At 37.6% G+C, this 17,429-nt stretch overlaps 1 non-coding gene across 1 annotated transcript; it reads right to left on the bottom strand.

Annotated features, from left to right (window-relative positions):
• Window positions 1–16,881: 16,881 nt before the first annotated feature.
• Window positions 16,882–16,988, bottom strand: LOC148579804 (small nucleolar RNA R71). Its single transcript, XR_015896294.1, has one exon. It is a non-coding gene; the product is annotated as a small nucleolar RNA R71 (small nucleolar RNA).
• Between the last annotated feature and the right edge of the window lie 441 nt (window positions 16,989–17,429).

The following is a 17,429-nucleotide window of genomic DNA, read 5'->3' on the forward strand; positions in this document are numbered from 1 at the left end:
TAATTCCCATACTCATGTACTAAATTTTCTTTAATTTTTATCACATGTGCATTGATCTTTTATTAACTTAACATTGGGGTAATTTTGTCCCCTTATTTATTTATTTATATATTTTTTTTCTTTTTCTCTTTTTCTCTTTTTTTTTCTTCCTTTTTTTCTTTTTTTTTGCAGAGAAATAAACATAACTTATCAATGCACATGGATTTTTTATTATTTTTCTATTTTGGTTTTTCATGAGTAGGTTCCCAAATTCCTAATATTCAAATAAATTAGAAACATGTTACATTCCCTTATCAACCCATGTTCCCACAATTTCCCCATACTTAATTGATGCACAATCTCTAACTTAAGCTAACCAAAGATTCAATTTGGGATAATTAATTTATTTTTCTGCTTAAGGTTAGTAATGTGGTTATAGAACAAGAGGGGATTAAAAGCTCAAGGGGCTAACAAAGGTGATGTAAAAGGTAGGCTTATTTGGGATAAGTGAGCTAATAACAAATAATGGCCTCAATCATATGCAAGCATGTAAATATACTAAATAATGGACATATAGAATGGAACAAAGCAAAGATTGTAGTTATAGAGAAGAAAACACACAAGAATAAAAATTTATGGTTAAATAATGTAACCATGTAAATAAGCTCAAATCTCACAGGTTGTGTGTTCTTTGGCTCAAAAACCATGTTCCAAATACAACTTCAAACAAGTTTTAACATAAAAAAAAATTTTTTCAATTTAAATTAGTGAAATTTTTTTCAAAGATAGGGTCTTAAAAGAATTTTATTACTTTAACCAAGTGGTAACATATGCACAAAAATCAAACAAACATGCAAATGCAATAACTAACTACAAAGAAAATTTAAACATTGGTGTTGCGACAAGAAAGTACTAACCCATGGAGATCAGTATCGACCTTCCCACACTTAAAGATTGCACCGTCCTTGGTGCATGCTAAGATGTACAAGTGGATGTGGGTTGTGGTTCCTCAGGTGGGGCTCTTTTTGTTCCTTTCCTTGCTGTTGATTTGGGAATGGCTTTCTCTTTTCCTTTCTTGGTGGCCATCCTGAAAAAGGGAAGAGAAAGTAAATTAAATTCAAAGAAATATATATAGCAAGGAAGAGAAGGGAAAAGGTGGTGATGGATGCACATTAAGATATAAGTGACATTAACACATGCTCGCGAGTACATGTGAAAAGCCATCAATGGAAAATAGCTAGTGCATATGATGACAATTAAATGCAAGGTGTTTATTGGCATGCAGGCAAAGGCATGAGTAGCATAGATTAAGCATTCAATGTCCAAATTAGATTACCAAATCTTTCAAACTATCAACATGTTTGTAATAATAATTATATTTAATCAATAAAACATGAAAGGGGTTTTGTGAAAACAACAGGCATTAATAGTAGAATAATTTAAAATAGTGTTCAATGCCATACAGGTTTTTTCACAAATACATAGCATGCACGGTAAATAAGTTATTGAATGTATTAAATTGAGCATGTAAGCAACCCTTTAAAGAAAATAATATATAATTGTCAAACCATTTTAATAATTCATAAAAATATAGAAAATAAGACCCAAATAAATTTTCAACACCAATGAGAATAATGCAATGAATGAAATATACAAATAAATAAAGTAAAATAAAATGAAAGATAAGAAGAATGAGAAGGAAAAGAAAGAGAGGAGAAGTAAGTAAGGGAAAAGAGAAAATAGGATTTGGGGAAGAGAAAGATAAGATATGTTGGCAATTTAGGTTGAGCTGTGCAGCGCAAGTGACGTGGCCACGTGGGGCACGCGTTCGCGTGGATGAGCTTCAAGTATGGTGACGCGATCGCGTCGGTTCTGGCGCGAGTGCAGCCTCGCACCAGCACAACTCTCTGTTCAAATTAATTTATTTGTCAAAATTGGGGTGACGCGATCGCATGGGTCACGCGATCGCGTGAGTGGGCGTCAGAAAATGGATGACGCGGTCGCGTGATAAGGATTGTGCTTCCAGCACCAATCCAGCACCACTCTCGCACAATATGTCATTGTACACCCTTTTACGTCGAAAACTCAGGGCACGCGGCCGCGTGGGGCACGCGGTCGCATGGGTTGATTTGTGCCATTGGCACGCCTCCAGCCACACTCCAGCGTAACTTTCTATTCATTTTTATTTTTCTTTACTCTCCCTGTGACGCGGACGCGTTGCTGATGCGATCGCGTCGAGTAGCGGATAAATTTTTTTTTTGAAATTTGAAATTTTAAAATTTTAAATTTGAATTTTTGAAAATTTTTAAATTTGAATTTTTGAAATTTGATTTTTGAAATAAGATAAGATAAAATAAAAATTTTAAAATAAAAACCTCTTAACTTAAGAAAAAGCAAAAATAAAAAAAACAAAAACAAATAAACAAGCAAAAATAAAATATTTACAATAACCAATAATAAGGCACACGTTTGCAATTCCCCGGCAACGGCACCATTTTGAAGAACTGAAGATTGATGGTTTAGAGGTTATAAAAACTCTCGTTGTAAGTATAGTTACTAAACCAAGCAATCAACCTTTCTTACAAACGTTTTGGTTGTCACAAGTAATAAACCCCCTTGAAATTGATAACCGAGTATTCAAACCTCGGGTCGTCTTCTCAAGGAATTGCAGGGAGGTGTTCTTATTATTGATTATGAAAAAGTGTGTTTTTGGGGAATGTTGAGTTTGGGCAATGGGCACAGGTATATTTAAATGACAAGTAAAATAAATTAACAATAATAAAATCTCTTGGCAAGGTATGGAGAACTGGAGGTCCTATCCTAGTTATCCTTATCAATTGTGATGAGAATTGGATTCTTCCCCCACCTTATTAACCTCTAACTATGAAGGTAAGTTAAGTGGACAAATTAATTCCAATTTTCAATCAACAATGAGTTTGATAACTTAAGAGTTACCAATGTCTCAACCAAAGCCAAAAGAGAAAAATCCAAATTATTTATATAATAAAAAGGAGCAATCATAAGTCTGAAATACCTCAAAAAATATATTAAAGAGAAAATCAATCTAAACATAGAGAGTCATAAACAAAATTGAGAAAAGAAATAAAAGAACATTGAACCTGGGATTGAGAGTCACTCTAAAACTAAGAGAAATCCTAAATCCTAATCCTAAGAGAGAGGAGAGAACCTCTCTCTCTAAAAACTACATCTACTCCTAAAATTGTGAATATTGAGAGCCTCATGATGAATGGATGCATTCTCCCACTTTATAGCCTCTAATCTATATTTTCTGGGCCGCAAACTGGGTCAGAAATAGCCCAGAATTCGCTAGTTGCGAATTCAAATGCGCTGGTTTCCGTCACTGCAATGCGGCCGCATAGATCACGCGGTCGCGTCACCTAGCGTCAGGGGAACTATAGCATATTATATATCAAATCGAAGCCCCGGACGTTAGCTTTCTAATGCAACTGGAACCGCGTCGTTTGGACCTCTGTAGCGAAAGTTATAGCCGTTTGAGTGCAAAGAGGTCAGGCTGGACAGCTTAGCAATTTCTCCAACTTATTGCATTCCTTCCACTTTTGCATGCTCTCTTCTCATCCTCCAAGCCATTCCTGCCTTATAATATCTGAAAACACTTAACACACATATCAAGGCATCTAATGGTAATAAGAGAGGATTAATAATAAGCAAATGTAAGATCAAAGAAGCATGTTTTCAATCAAAGCACATAATTAGGAAGGCAAATGTAAAACCATGCAAATAGTATGAATAAGTGGGTAAAGAGTAGATAGAAACCACTCAATTGAGCACAAGATAAACCATAAAATAGTGGTTTATCAATGATACACACTCTCACCAGCCTAAGCTAATCAAAGATCCAAACGAAGGACATTTATTGTTCTCCGCTTTAAGGCTAGTAATGTGCTAAATTTAAGAACAAAAGGGGATTGAAATAGGCTCAAACTTGGTTAACAAAGGAAGATAAAATGGTAGGCTATTTTGGACAAGTGAGCTAAAATCAAATAAAGGCCTCAATCATATAAATGCATATATACATCAAACAATGGACATAAAGAATCAAACAAATCAAAGATTGCAATCATAAAAAGAGAATAACACACACAAGAATGAAAATAGTGGTTAATATGATACAACCACATGATTAGGCTCAAATACGCACATGCTTATGTGTTCTTAGCTCAAAAACATGTTCCACAATATATTTCAAGCAAGTTTCAATCAAAAGTTTCAACTCAAATCAATTAGGATATCAATGCCCTATCAAGAATATTTTTTCTTGGAAAATTTCATTATTTTAACTAAGCTTATTATATATATGCAAAGAAATGCAATAAACTAAGAAAAATGCAATTGAAGCTCTAAAATATATACAAACTAAGAAAAAAATGTGAAAGTGTTTGGGATTAGAATTTGTCACCCAAGATTGGCCGATCAGCGACGACCTCCCCACACTTAAAGGTTTACACCGTCCTCGATGTAATCAGAGATGAGCAAGTGGGGTACGGTGACTTCCCGAATTGCCACCCTCAGCTGGTGGATCAATCGGCTGCTACATACTCTTTCTGCCGCTTTCTTTGTTGCTTATAGTGAATTATCCATGAAAAATAGAAAATAACACCGTAAGATGAGTAAATGCAAAAACAAGGAACCATAGATTGCTGGAATGAGGTAAAAATCACTAAAATGAAGTGAGTAAATACGTTTGTGACATGAAGGAAACAAGTGTGTAATTCTAAGTGGCGCGGTTTAGAACGCACACACTAGCATAGAAAGCTATGTCACAATTACACAAAAGAAACATGCACTTCACTCATTCTAGTGTGCTTGAGATACTTAAAAGAGACTTGTAGGTTAAGATAAACAAACAAGTACTTAAGAAGCATAAAAGCATTCAAGCAACAATCAAGCAATTGTGAAAGGATATAGAAGAAAGTTTGTTTGCTACACTTAAATGACATGAAGTGGAAAACACGGCAAGCATAGTCCACAAAGCTTAAAAAGCTAAAAAAAAACTCACTAGGTGGGTTTATAATCCAATTTCACAATTTCTTAATTTCAATGCATCAACTAGGTGACTTAAATAAAAATCAATCATAACAAGCATCATCTAACAAAAAATGCATCAACTGCATACAATTGCCTCATAATAGATAGTGATTTCAAATTACATGGTGGCTAGCTACAACATGCAATTTAGAAATCCAACAAGATTCATGAAGGCAATGTCATGAGTACTTGCTATGCACAAAATTAAACATGAAAAACTCAATACCAAGCAACAAAGTATAACTTCAATAAATATATCCAACAATGAATAATTTCAGCATTAAGAAACAGCAGATTAAATCAATAAGCCAACACATATCACCAAAAATCTAACCTATGCTAATAACCTAATCTACTAAAATAGAAAATTAAACTAACTAACTAATTAAACACTAACTAGCTAACTAACTAACTAACTAACTAAATAACTAAAGGGGAGCATGGTGGGTGGTGAATGATAGTGGTGGATGGTGGTTGGAGGAGGGAAAGAAGGGAGGGGAAGAGAAAAGAAGAAAGAAAATGCAGAGTAAAAGAGAAAAGAAGTAGGGTGGTGTGAGAAGAGAGTTATGCGTACGCACACCTGGCCGTGCGAACGCACAAAAGATGTAAAATGGGGGTTGTGCACGAGCATAAGCGTGTGCGAGCGCTCTGGGCAGAGGGTGAAAATAGGTTCGTGCGTACGCACACTAAGGTTTTTTTTTTTTAACATGGATCATGTGTACGTGCGCACAGAGCCGTGCGTACGCACAAGGAAGGTAAAAGGCTAGGGCATGACGCACAAGTGTATGCGAGTGCTCCCAACAGAGGGGGTGTTAATGAGTGTGCGTACGCACAGCTAGGTGTGTACGCACAGAATGCAGATTTTGGAAGGGGGTGTGCGCACGCACATTCTCTGTTTTTCCAAAAACTTTTCCTCAACTCTAAGGTACCAAACTTGAGCTCAACAAAGGGTTTCAACCCCAAAACACCCAGAATTTCACAACCACATGATCCAAACTAAAATCTAATCAAACTAAGCTTGGAATTAAATTAAATGTAAGCCATTTACAAGAAACAAAACGCAATGAATTGAAATTATGAACAAAGAGAGGGTAAGAAAGATGTTACCATGATAGGGTGTCTCCCACCTATCACTTTTATTTATTGTCCTTAAGTTGCACAATTTGGGGATGCCCTTGCTATGGTGGCTTATGCTTGAATTCTTCCTTGAATTTCCACCGATGTTTGCTTCTCCAATAGCCTCTGGGAACCCAAACTTTGTACACCTGATCTTCTTGTTGACTCATGTGATTCCATCCGGGTGGCAAGAAATTAGAACTCTCACTTAAACATCCAAACATTCTCCGAGATCCATCCAATTGAGAATTACACCAACCATTAAAGCAAAACTTCAAAGATTTTCAACTTCTATGAACCTAGGATCATGTTTCCAACGACTACCTAATTTTCCTTTATTTTCCAATCCACAAAGATTCCTAAATTGACTATCATTTTCAATCAAACTATTTTCAAGTGGGATAATGAAACTCAAGGTTAAGGATGTTACCCACTTAAATGAAGGAGGTGATAGTGATTCTTGTATGAACTCCACCTCTTAACAAGCTTTCTCAAACTTGTTTCCTTGTTCAACTTCTTCAAATTCCTCAACCACTTATAATTCCTTGGTTTCAACCTCTTCCACTTGCAACTCATGGTTCAACTCATCTTTTTTCCCTTGTGGTTCCAAACTCTCCTCCACTCCACATGCTTCAATTGGGGTTGGTTATTCACTTTCATTCATGGAGGTGCTTGAATTATTAGAAGAGTGTAGTGAGGCTAAGAGAGATAGGGCTCTGACCAAGGTGGCCATGATGTTTTCTTGCCTCTTTAGATACTCTTCTTGCTCTCAAAGAAAGAATTGGAATGCTTTCTCCATTGAAGATTATGAGAAAAAAGAAGATTCTTCATGTGGAAGAAGGTCCTCATATGTTGAAGGTGGTTGATATTGATGAGAGTATTGAGTGGGGTATTGGTGCTGGAATTGTGGTGGTTCTAAGTGTGGTTCATAAAGTTGTTCATGAGGCATATAAGGTTGATGGTATGGTGGGTTTAGGTTAGACTCATATGGAGGTGTTTGGGGATATTATGATGTGGCTTGTGAGTAAGGTTGATCATAATGTTGAGGGTTTGATTGGTATTGGTATGCATTAAGAGGTGGATAGTGGCTATAAGGCTATGGAGGAGGTTCTTGCCAAGAGGGTTGCCTAGAAACATATGGCTCCTCACTCTATTGATTTCGCAATCCATGATGCATTCCATCATTGAGGTTCTCACTTCCTACAACATCATAATAACCAAACTCCAAGCCAAAGGGGTAAGAATTCATAGAGCAAAGAGGAAATAAAAAAAAAGCTAAAAAGAGAAACTAAAACAAACTCCTAACAACTAACAAAAGCAAGCAACTAATCAACCAAAAGTAAGATATTCACAATATTCACATATGCACAATACCCAATAATATAACACCATTGCAACTCTCCGGTAACAGCGCCAAAAACTTGGTGAATAGGATGTGTGCCGGTAATGAGCGGATATTTTATACGCTTTTTGGCATCATTTTTATATAGTTTTCATTATGTTTTGTTTAAGTTTTATTATATTTTCATAGTTTTTGGTGCAAACTTCATATTTTTTTTGTGTTTTATGATGAGTTTAGGTATTTTCTGGCTAAAATTGAGGAGTTTTGGCAAAGTCTGATTCAGAGACAGAGAAAGGAATGCAGATGCTGTTAAGATCTGACCTTCCTGCACTCGAAGGAGCATTTCTGGAGCTACAGAAATCTAAATGGTGTGCTCTCAATGGCATTAAAAGGCTAACATCCAGGGCTTTCCAGCAATATATAATAGTTTATACTTTGCTCTGGAAAGAAGGTCCAAAACCGGTGTTCAATGCCAGCACTTCACCCTCTTCCTAGCGTTGAACTCCCCAAAAGGGTACTAGCTCGTGGATTTCACTCAAGCTCAGTCCAAACACTCACCAAGTGGGCCCCAGAAGTGAATTTTCGCACTGTAAGACTAGCTTATCTTATTTTCTGTAAATCTTAGTTATTAGATTAGTATATATAGGAGAAGATCACCCATGTTTAGGATCTTCTTCCTCTCCCCCACTTTATTTTCGAACGTTGTACAGTATGAGTCACTAACCTCCTAAGGTTAAGGTTAGAAGCTCTGCGGATTCTTATGAATTAATAATATCACTATTCTACTTCAATCTATGCTTGATTCTATTCTAAGATGTATCTTCGTTCTTCATCCTAATTGATTGGGAGTGTAACTTGATCGTCATTCCAATTCCACATGGGTTCTTACGAGTCCTTGACGGGATAGTATTGAACTACCAGCTTGATTATACATCTCTTAGACGGCTAATCCACGGCTTCGTTGGGTACTTCTTGAGACATCAGTGCAGCTGAGATGCGGGACGATTAGGGCCTTTGTGGTATAGCCTAGAACCAAAGGAGTAGCGTTTCTGATCTGGAAGATCCGACCTTGTCTATGGCGTTTTGAGTAGGATCACCAAGGGAATGGACTGTTAGAGCTTCACCCTCGTTCAGATTGGATGATCGCTGACCTGGCGTTTGATTTGAAGCAGAGGAGATTAATGACCGCTGACCCGGCGTTAATCATATACAGCCTGCCATGGAATGAATTAATCAGAAGTTGGAGTAGATGGTGAGAAAATTTGATTCAGAAGGAAGAAGCATCTTCGAAGCCTCAACCGTTCTCATATCATTGATTTCACAACTATCTAGTAACGTTTTATTTATTTATCTATTTTATGCATTTTCTCATGACAACTATCTTTTCTATCCGCCTGACTAAGATCTGCAATGTATCCACTGCTTGCTCAAACCAACAATCTCAGTGCGATCAACCCTCACTCACCGGAGGTATTACTTGGACGACCCGGTATACTTGCCATTCTATCTGTGCGAAATGTGCGGAGTCAGTTTCGTGCACCAAGTTTTTAGCGCCGTTGCCAGGGATTGTTCGGATTTGACAAACTATCGGATTATCTTGTTGCTTAGATTAGGTACTTTTTACTATTTTATTTGGGTCTTTTGTTTTCTTTTCAAAAAATTTTTCAAAACATTTTCTTTTCTTTATTAATCTTTGTCTTTTTTGTGAGTCTTATGTTCTTGTTTGTGTTAAAAGTCCAAACTTTCTTATTCTCTATTTCCAAAAAAATTCAAAAATTGTCTTTTATTTGAGTTAGTGTCAGTTTTTAAGTTTGGTGTCCTTTGTGTGTTCTTTATTTCTTAAAATTTTCGAATGGTTCTTGAGTGTTATTTCTTGGTATTCAAGTTGTTCTTTTTTATTTTCTTGTTTTGATCTTAAAATTTTTAAGTTTGGTGTCTTTTAGTGCTTTTCTTAAAAATTTTCGAAAAATTAGTGTCTTTAATCTAAAAATTTTAAGTTTTGTGTTTTTTGGGTATTTTTCTCTTTCCTCATTAATTCAAAAAAATAAAAAAAAATATCTTTCTTGTTAGTAAAGTTTGAATTTTAAATTTTAAATCTTATATTTTCTTATCTTTCTTTAAATTTCAAAAATCTTATCTTATTTCAAATTCAATTTTTAAAACTCAATTTCAAAATTTAAATTTTAAAAATTTAAATTTCGAATTTCAAAATCAAATCTTTTTCAAAAATCACATTTTAAATCTTATCTTTTCAAAATCTTTTTCAAAACTTCAACATAGCTTATCTTTTCAACTTATTTTCAAATCTTTAACTTATCTTGTTTCAATTTCAAAATTCAAAATCAAATCTTTTTCAAATCTTTTCAAATTTTTATCTTATCTTTTCTAATTTTAAATTTCAAAACTTTTTAAAATTAAATCTTTTTCAAATCTCCTATCTTATCTTATTTTCAAGTCTTTCTTAATTAGTTACTTGTTTTCCCTTTCTTCTTTTTCAAAACTTCCTAACTAATTTTTCTCTCTTCTTTTTTGAAAATCATCTTTCAATTTTCAAATCTTTTTAGTTAAATAGCTTTTAATTTCATTCTTGTTTTTTAAATTTAGTAGATAATTAAAATAAAAACAAAAATATTTTATTTCTTAATTTTCGAATTCTTTATCCCCTCAATTCGAATTATTCATCTCATTCATCTATCTTCGTTCTTTTTTCTTCTTCACATCTCACAGGGATTTCTCTATCCTTTGACATAGAGCTCCCATTTTCTTTCTTTCTTGTTCTTCTTTTTCTTGTTTATGAGTAGGAACAGAGATAAAGAACCTCTCTTTGATCCTGATCCTGAACCTGAGAAGATCCTAAGGAAGCGTTTGCAACAAGTTAAAGTACAACACTCCGGAAGAGACCTCACAGAGCTTTTCGACTAAAAAATAGAATACAAGCATGGCAGCTGAACAGAACAATGGAGGAGATGCAAGGAAGGTTCTTGGTGACTTTACTGCACCCACTTTTGACTTCTATGAAGAAGTATCTCCATACCTACCATTAGAGCAAATAACTTTGAGCTAAAGCCTCAGTTAGTCTCTCTATTGCAACAGAATTGCAAATTTTATGGCTCTCACTGGAAGATCCACATCAATTCTTATCTGATTTCTTGCAAATCTGTAATACTGTTAAGACCAATGGAGTGGATCATGAGGTCTATAGACTTATACTTTTCTCCTTTGCTGTTAGAGACAGAGCTAGGATATGGTTGGATTCCCAACCTACGGAAAGCCTTAACTCTTGGGAAAAGTTGGTCAATGCTTTTTTGGCCAAGTTCTTTCCACCTCAAAAGATGAGCAAGCTCTGGGTGAAAGTACAAACTTTTAGACAAAAGGAGGGTGAATCCCTCTATGAAGCTTGGGAAAGATACAAGCAACTAATCAGGAGATGTCCTCCTAACATGCTCTCAGAATGGTCTATCCTAGGAATCTTCTATGATGGTCTATCTGAGATGTCCAAGATGTCTTTGGATCATTCTACTGGTAGATTATTCCACTTGAAGAAAATGCTTGAAGAGGCATAGGAACTCATTAAAATGGCTGCAAACAAATAATTCATGTACACTTCTAAGAGAAACCCTGTGAACAATGGGGTAGCTCAGAAGAAATAAGTCCTAGAAGTTGACATTCTGAGTGCCATATTGGCTCAGAACAAGATTTTGACCCAACAGATCAATATGATCTCTCAGCATTTAACTGGAATGCAAGCTATAGCTGGCAGCACTCAAGACACCTCCTATGATGGAGCTGCCGATGATCCAGATTAACCCATGATGGAAGAGGTGAATTACATGGGAGAACCTGATGGAAACACCTACAACTCCTCATGGAGGAATCATCCTAACATTTCTTGGAAGGATCAACAGAAGCCTCAGCAAGGCTTCATCAATAATCAAGGTGGAAGAACCCAGAATAGGTTCAACAACAGACCACCGTTCCCATCTTCTCAGCAACAGATGGAGACTTTTAAGGAGAGCCTTTATGACCTAGCAACCATAGTCTCTGAACTCTCTAAGACCACTCACAGTTTTATAACAGAAACTAGGTCCTCCATCAGAAATCTGGAGGTACAAGTTGGTCAGCTGAGTAAGAGAATCCGTGAGACCCCTCTAACACTCTCCCAAGTAACACTGAAGTAAACCCAAGAGAAGAGTGCAAGGCCATCACTATAGAAGCTGAGGCCAAATCTGAAGGGGATAATCTGGCATTGAACGCCAGTAAGGAAGTCCTTACTGGGCGTTCAACGCCCATAAAAGCACCATCACTGGCGTTGAACGCCAGTAAGGAAGGCCTTATTGGGCATTTCACGCCCAAAGAGGTGCAAAAGCTGGCGTTGAACGCCAGTAATAGGGCAACTGGGCGTTCAATGCCCACTAACCAATTCCCTATTAAAGAATTGAAGGCAACTAAGGCTCATGAAGATACTATAGAAGTTTCATTGAATGCCTTGTTGCAAATCATGGATTATGAGGATCACTCCTCCTCTAATAAGGAAGAGAAAACTAGGGAAGAGTAAGTTGATCGTTACCTAGGAGTCCTCATGAAGATGAATGCCAAGTTATTTGGCACAGAGCCATTGGAGGAAGAACCTCCAGTGCTCACCAAGGAACTCAATGCCTTGGTTCAACAGAAACTACCTCAAAAGCTACCGGATCTCAGACGCTTCTTGATTCCTTGCACCATAGGCACTATTACCTTTGAGAAGGCTCTGTGTGACCTAGGATTAAGTATAAACCTCATGCCACTCTCTGTAATGGAGAAGTTGGGAATCTTTGAGGTACAAACTGTAAGAATATCACTAGAGATGGCAGACAAGTCAATGAAAAAGGCTTATGGTCTGGTAGAGGATGTCTTAGTAAAGGTTGAGAACCTTTACATCCCTGCAGATTTCATAATCTTGGATACCAGAGAGGAAGAGGATGAATCCATCATCCTTGGAAGACCCTTCCTAGCTACTATCAATTCCATTATTGATGTAGCAAAGGGAGAGCGGATTCTACAGTTATGGGAGGATCACATCTTGTTTAAGATGCCTAACCCTAAATCTCCCTCTGACAAAAGAGAAACAGTTGTGCAACACCTAGTGTTCTAACCCTCTCTCTCAGTGCAAAGCTATACAGTGCCCAATTGGTGTTGGTCAGCCATCATTAAGCACTGAGAATAAAGGTACTAAAAAGAAAGTACCTAAAGGCTAGAGAGATAATAAGATTCCCACTGAAGGACTCTCACCTGGCATGAGGGTTGTCTTCACTGACAATCCAGTCATTCCACATACTGTGAATAGGATCCTGTCTCTAGAGCATGTGGAACTCATCCATGAGAGCACAGGCAAAAAGTTCACTATAAGGGGTGAAATTTTGAGCCCCTATCCATCTCCGTAAGGAGCTAACCGTCAAGCTAGTGACGTTAAAGAAGTACTTGTTAGGAGGCAACCCAATCATAATTAAAGTTATTTTTGTTTTCCATTAAGTTTATTTCAGTTATATCAGTTTAATTTTTATGTTTGTTTGAGTTTGTGATCATGTGCAGTAGTTAGAACAGAAACAGAAACAGTCAAAGCTGGCGTTGAACGCCAGCCAGGGGAAAAAGACTGGGCGTTCAATGCCCCAGAAGAGGTAGAGACCTGGCATTGAACACCAGGAAGGAGCACCCCAATGGGCGTTCAACGCCTTATAAGGAGCACATAGCTGGCGTTGAACACTAGCCAGGAGCAGGAGTTGGGCATTCAACGCCCACAAGGGGCAGGGAATTTAAATTTCTTAGCCTCTCAAGATCGGTGGGTCCCACATAATCTCCACCTACCCACCTTCTTCTCTCTCTTACTTTCACTCTTCCCTACACAATCTTACCCATAAACCCTCAACCAATCATATCCATATCTCTTCCCAAAACCATCATAACTCCCACCAATACCCAGCCACTTCAAATTCAAAATTTTCCACGCAATTCCCACCCATTCATTCAAACCCTAACCCATCCCATTCTTATAAATACCCCTTCTTCCAACCCTTCATACACACACCATTCATACACTAAAGCCCTACTTGGCCGAATCCTCCTCTTCTCATGTCTCTACCAAATCTCTTCTTCTTCTACTCTTTTCTTTCTTTGTGTTCTTATTTTGCTCGAGGACAAGCAAAGCTTTTAAGTTTGGTGTTGAAGAGTCCTTGCTTTTTTTCTTTCCATTCACACTTATGGCACCCAAAGTCGGAGAATCCTCTAGAAAGAGGAAAGGGAAAACAGTTTCTTCCACCTTCGAACCTTGGGAGATGGAGAGATTCATCACCAAAGCTCATCAAGACCACTTCAATGAAGTAGTGGCAAAGAAAAAGGTGATTCCTGAAGTCCCATTTAGGCTAAAAAAGAATGAGTACCCAAAGATCCGACGAGAAATCCGGAGGAGAGGCTGGAAAGTCCTAACCATTCCTATTCTGAAAGTTAGAATCTTGATGGTGCAAGAGTTCTATACTAATGCATGGGTCACTAAAATTCATGACACTAGTGTGAACCCACATCCCAAAAATTGGAGCACTATGGTCTGAGGGTGACCCTTGGATTTCAGCATGAAAAGTGTAAGGTTGGCGCTCCATTTGCCAATAATGCAAGGAGATCCACATCCTTACACTAGGAGAGTCAATTTTGATCAGAGGCTGGACCAAGTCCTTTCAGACATTTGTGTAAAAGGAGCTCAGTGGAAGAGGGATGCTCAAGGCAAGCCTATCCAACTGAGAAGGCTTGACCTCAAGCCCATAGCTAGAGGATGGTTAGAATTTATCTAACGCTCTATCATTCCTACTAGCAATTTGTCAGAGGTAACCATTGACAGAGTAATGAATCCATATATGATTATGATTTTTGGTTGGAATTGAATGGATTTTATCATATAAACTTGCACTTATTCCCTTGAATAGCATGCTTTTGAACTTTCCTCCCAATTTGTGCTTGATTATGAAAATATGCTCTTTTGTGCCTAATTTAGCCTATGTTATTCCATTTGCCTTCCATTCGATGCCTTGATGTTGGTTGTGAGTGATTTCAGATGTATAAGGTAGGAATGGCTTGGAGAAAATGGAAGAAGATCATGCAAAGTGGAGGAAGCATGAAGAATCAAAGGAGATGAGCACAGAGACGTGTGCGTATGCACAGACCTACGTGCATATGCACAACCGCCAAATCAAAGCCGCGCGTGCGTGTGAATCGCTTTGAGCACGTCGCGCGGTCATTTAGAGTATCGCCTACTGTGCATGCGCACAGCTACTTGTGCGTACGTACAGGAAGAGATTTTCGCAAAGTGTGCAGACGCACAAGTCTGTGCGTACGCACAGGTGTCCGCACATGCCTTCATTAAAATGGCATGTGACTCATGATTTTGGTAGATTGGAGGCCCATTTCTGAAGCCATTTAGCTCATATTGAATGGAGAATGAAGACCATAAGATAGCATATCATTAGGATAGCTTAGGAGTAGTAGTAGGAAGCTTTAGTATAGTTTTTCTCTAAGTTTTTCATCTTCTCTATTAGGGTTTATATTAGGGTTTTACATTCAAGTGCCATTTCTATTTTTCATCTTGGATTTTGCTAGCTTTCATTGTAAGTATCTCTTTGTTATTGCTCTTTATTGTTACATTGTTCTTATTCTTTCTTATAATTCAAGTCATAGTTCAATTTTACTTCTCTTTTGTAATTTCAATTTCTTGTTGATGAATTTGATGTTTGATGTTTGTTTCATGCTTTCTTGTGTCATTCTTGTTGATTCAGATCATTTGTTGCTTTTAGTTTCAAGCCTTTTCTTATTTTCTATGGTTTTAGGCTAAATTTCTAGCTCTTGGCTTAGGGAAAGTGAGCAATTGGATTCCTAGAGTTGGAATGTCCAATATTTAGTGTCAATTCTTGGATTGTTAATTGTTCTTGTTCCCACTAATGCTAATTTGTTTCTAAGGCAATTGGCAAGTAATTTAGGATTTGTGGGTTAAGAACACTTATGCTCATTTGACTTACTCTCCGATGTGAGGGTTGATTAAGTGAGATTAATCCATTATAATTGTTATAGTTATGGTTCCAACAAGAAAAGGACCCTTAGCTCACTCCAAGTCAAGACCTCTTTTTATGCTTTAAATCTTTCATACACATCTATGTTAATCTCTTTTATACTTTACTTGTTTATAGTGTATAGTCGGTTCTTTAATTCCTTCATTTGTTCAATTATTACAATTTTGCATGTTCTTTTATTGCTTTATATGTTCATCTCTTTATTGAAAATCCCTTGATCACTACAACCAGAATTGTACACTCATTGATCTCAAGTGTCCTTGGGAGACGACCCGAGAATTAAATGCTCCCAGTTTTGAATTGGTTTTGAATTGTGACATTTTTGAATTCAAACTTTGGTCGAGAGTCGATTGTGGGTTTGGGTCTATACTTGCAACGCCAACTCTATTTTTAAGGAAAATTCCTAGACCCACTACTAGCTCCTACCAAGTTTTTGGTGCCATTGCCGGGGATTCACTTTAAGTGCAATGAGTGCTATAATTTTGGTTGTTGTAAATATGTGAATAGTGTGAATACTTGATTTTGGTTTGCTACTTGGCACTAATTGTAGATACTACTTCTCTCTCTAGTTAGTCCTAGTAGTTGTTGATTATTAAGTTAGTTCTTGTTTACTTGCCTATTTTTGTTTTGCTTTTCATAATTGCATGCTTTCATTGCCTCCTCAGTTGAATGACATGGTCGCTTCCAGACCCGAGCTTGGCCACTTTTGATCCAGAAATTGAAAGAACTTTAACTCATATAAGGCAAGCTCAGCGCCGGCTAGCTTTTGTGAATAGTGAATCGGGCTCTCTTGAAGAGCACACCAATTCACTATCACCATCAACTCGTGACCATCATTCTTCAATCAACAAAGAGACCTTATTTTCATCTGTGGAGAGTACTAAAATCTCTTTGAGTGACTCAGGTGACACCATCATGGCAGACCCACCTCGTAGAATCACCTTGAAGGAAGCCAGAGCTCCTGATATTAACTTGCAACCGCTTCAAATCCGGTATCTGGATTTGGATCCGAATTTTGAGCTCAAAACCGGCACGATAAACTTGCTTCCCAAATACAATGGACTACCCGGGGAAGATCCTTTGAAGCATCTAAAGGAATTTTAAGTTACATGCTTCAAAGCGAGAAGGCATAGAGTGGATGAAGTAGCAGTGTTGGTCTTCACTTTCCCTTTCTCTTTGGGAGGAAAAGCGAATGAGTGGTTTTATACTCAACCGGGAGAGGTGATATCCAATTGGGACTTACTGCGTAAGGAATTTTTGGAAAAGTTCTACCCTCATCAGAAAACAGACAAGCTGTGAAGAGAAATCTCTTGCATTGTGCAACGAGATGGGGAGACTCTATATGAGTACTGGGAGAGATTTAAGAAGTTGCTAGAGGCTTGCCCCCATTACCGTATTGATGAGTTGGTGCTTATCATTTATTTTTGTCAAGGGATGCACCACCAAGACAAGCTTCTCCTAGATGCCACAAGTGGAGGATCCCTAACCAAAAACAAGACCACTACGGAGGCATGGAAAGTTATATCGGACTTAGTGGACTCAACTCAACACTCAAGGGCAAGAAGTCCACAACCAAAAGCTTTGAGTGAAGTTTCTCCTTCCGGAGATGCTATTTTGACCAAGACCCTCGGTGAGATGACAATTTTATTGTGACAAATCACCCAAGGGCAACAAATCCCTCAAGCTTTGATAACCCCTCCACCCCAACCTCCAAGGATCGAAGGACCACCAAGAATATATAGTGTTTGTGCTTGTAATACCCATTACACCGATGAGTACCCTCAACTCCAAGAGGACACTACATTGGCGGTAGCTAACCCCTGCCCACAAAGGCCCAA

This window comes from Arachis ipaensis, chromosome B10 (assembly GCF_059453495.1).
Source record: "Arachis ipaensis isolate K30076 ecotype BB chromosome B10, ASM5945349v1, whole genome shotgun sequence".
NCBI lineage: Eukaryota > Viridiplantae > Streptophyta > Magnoliopsida > Fabales > Fabaceae > Arachis > Arachis ipaensis.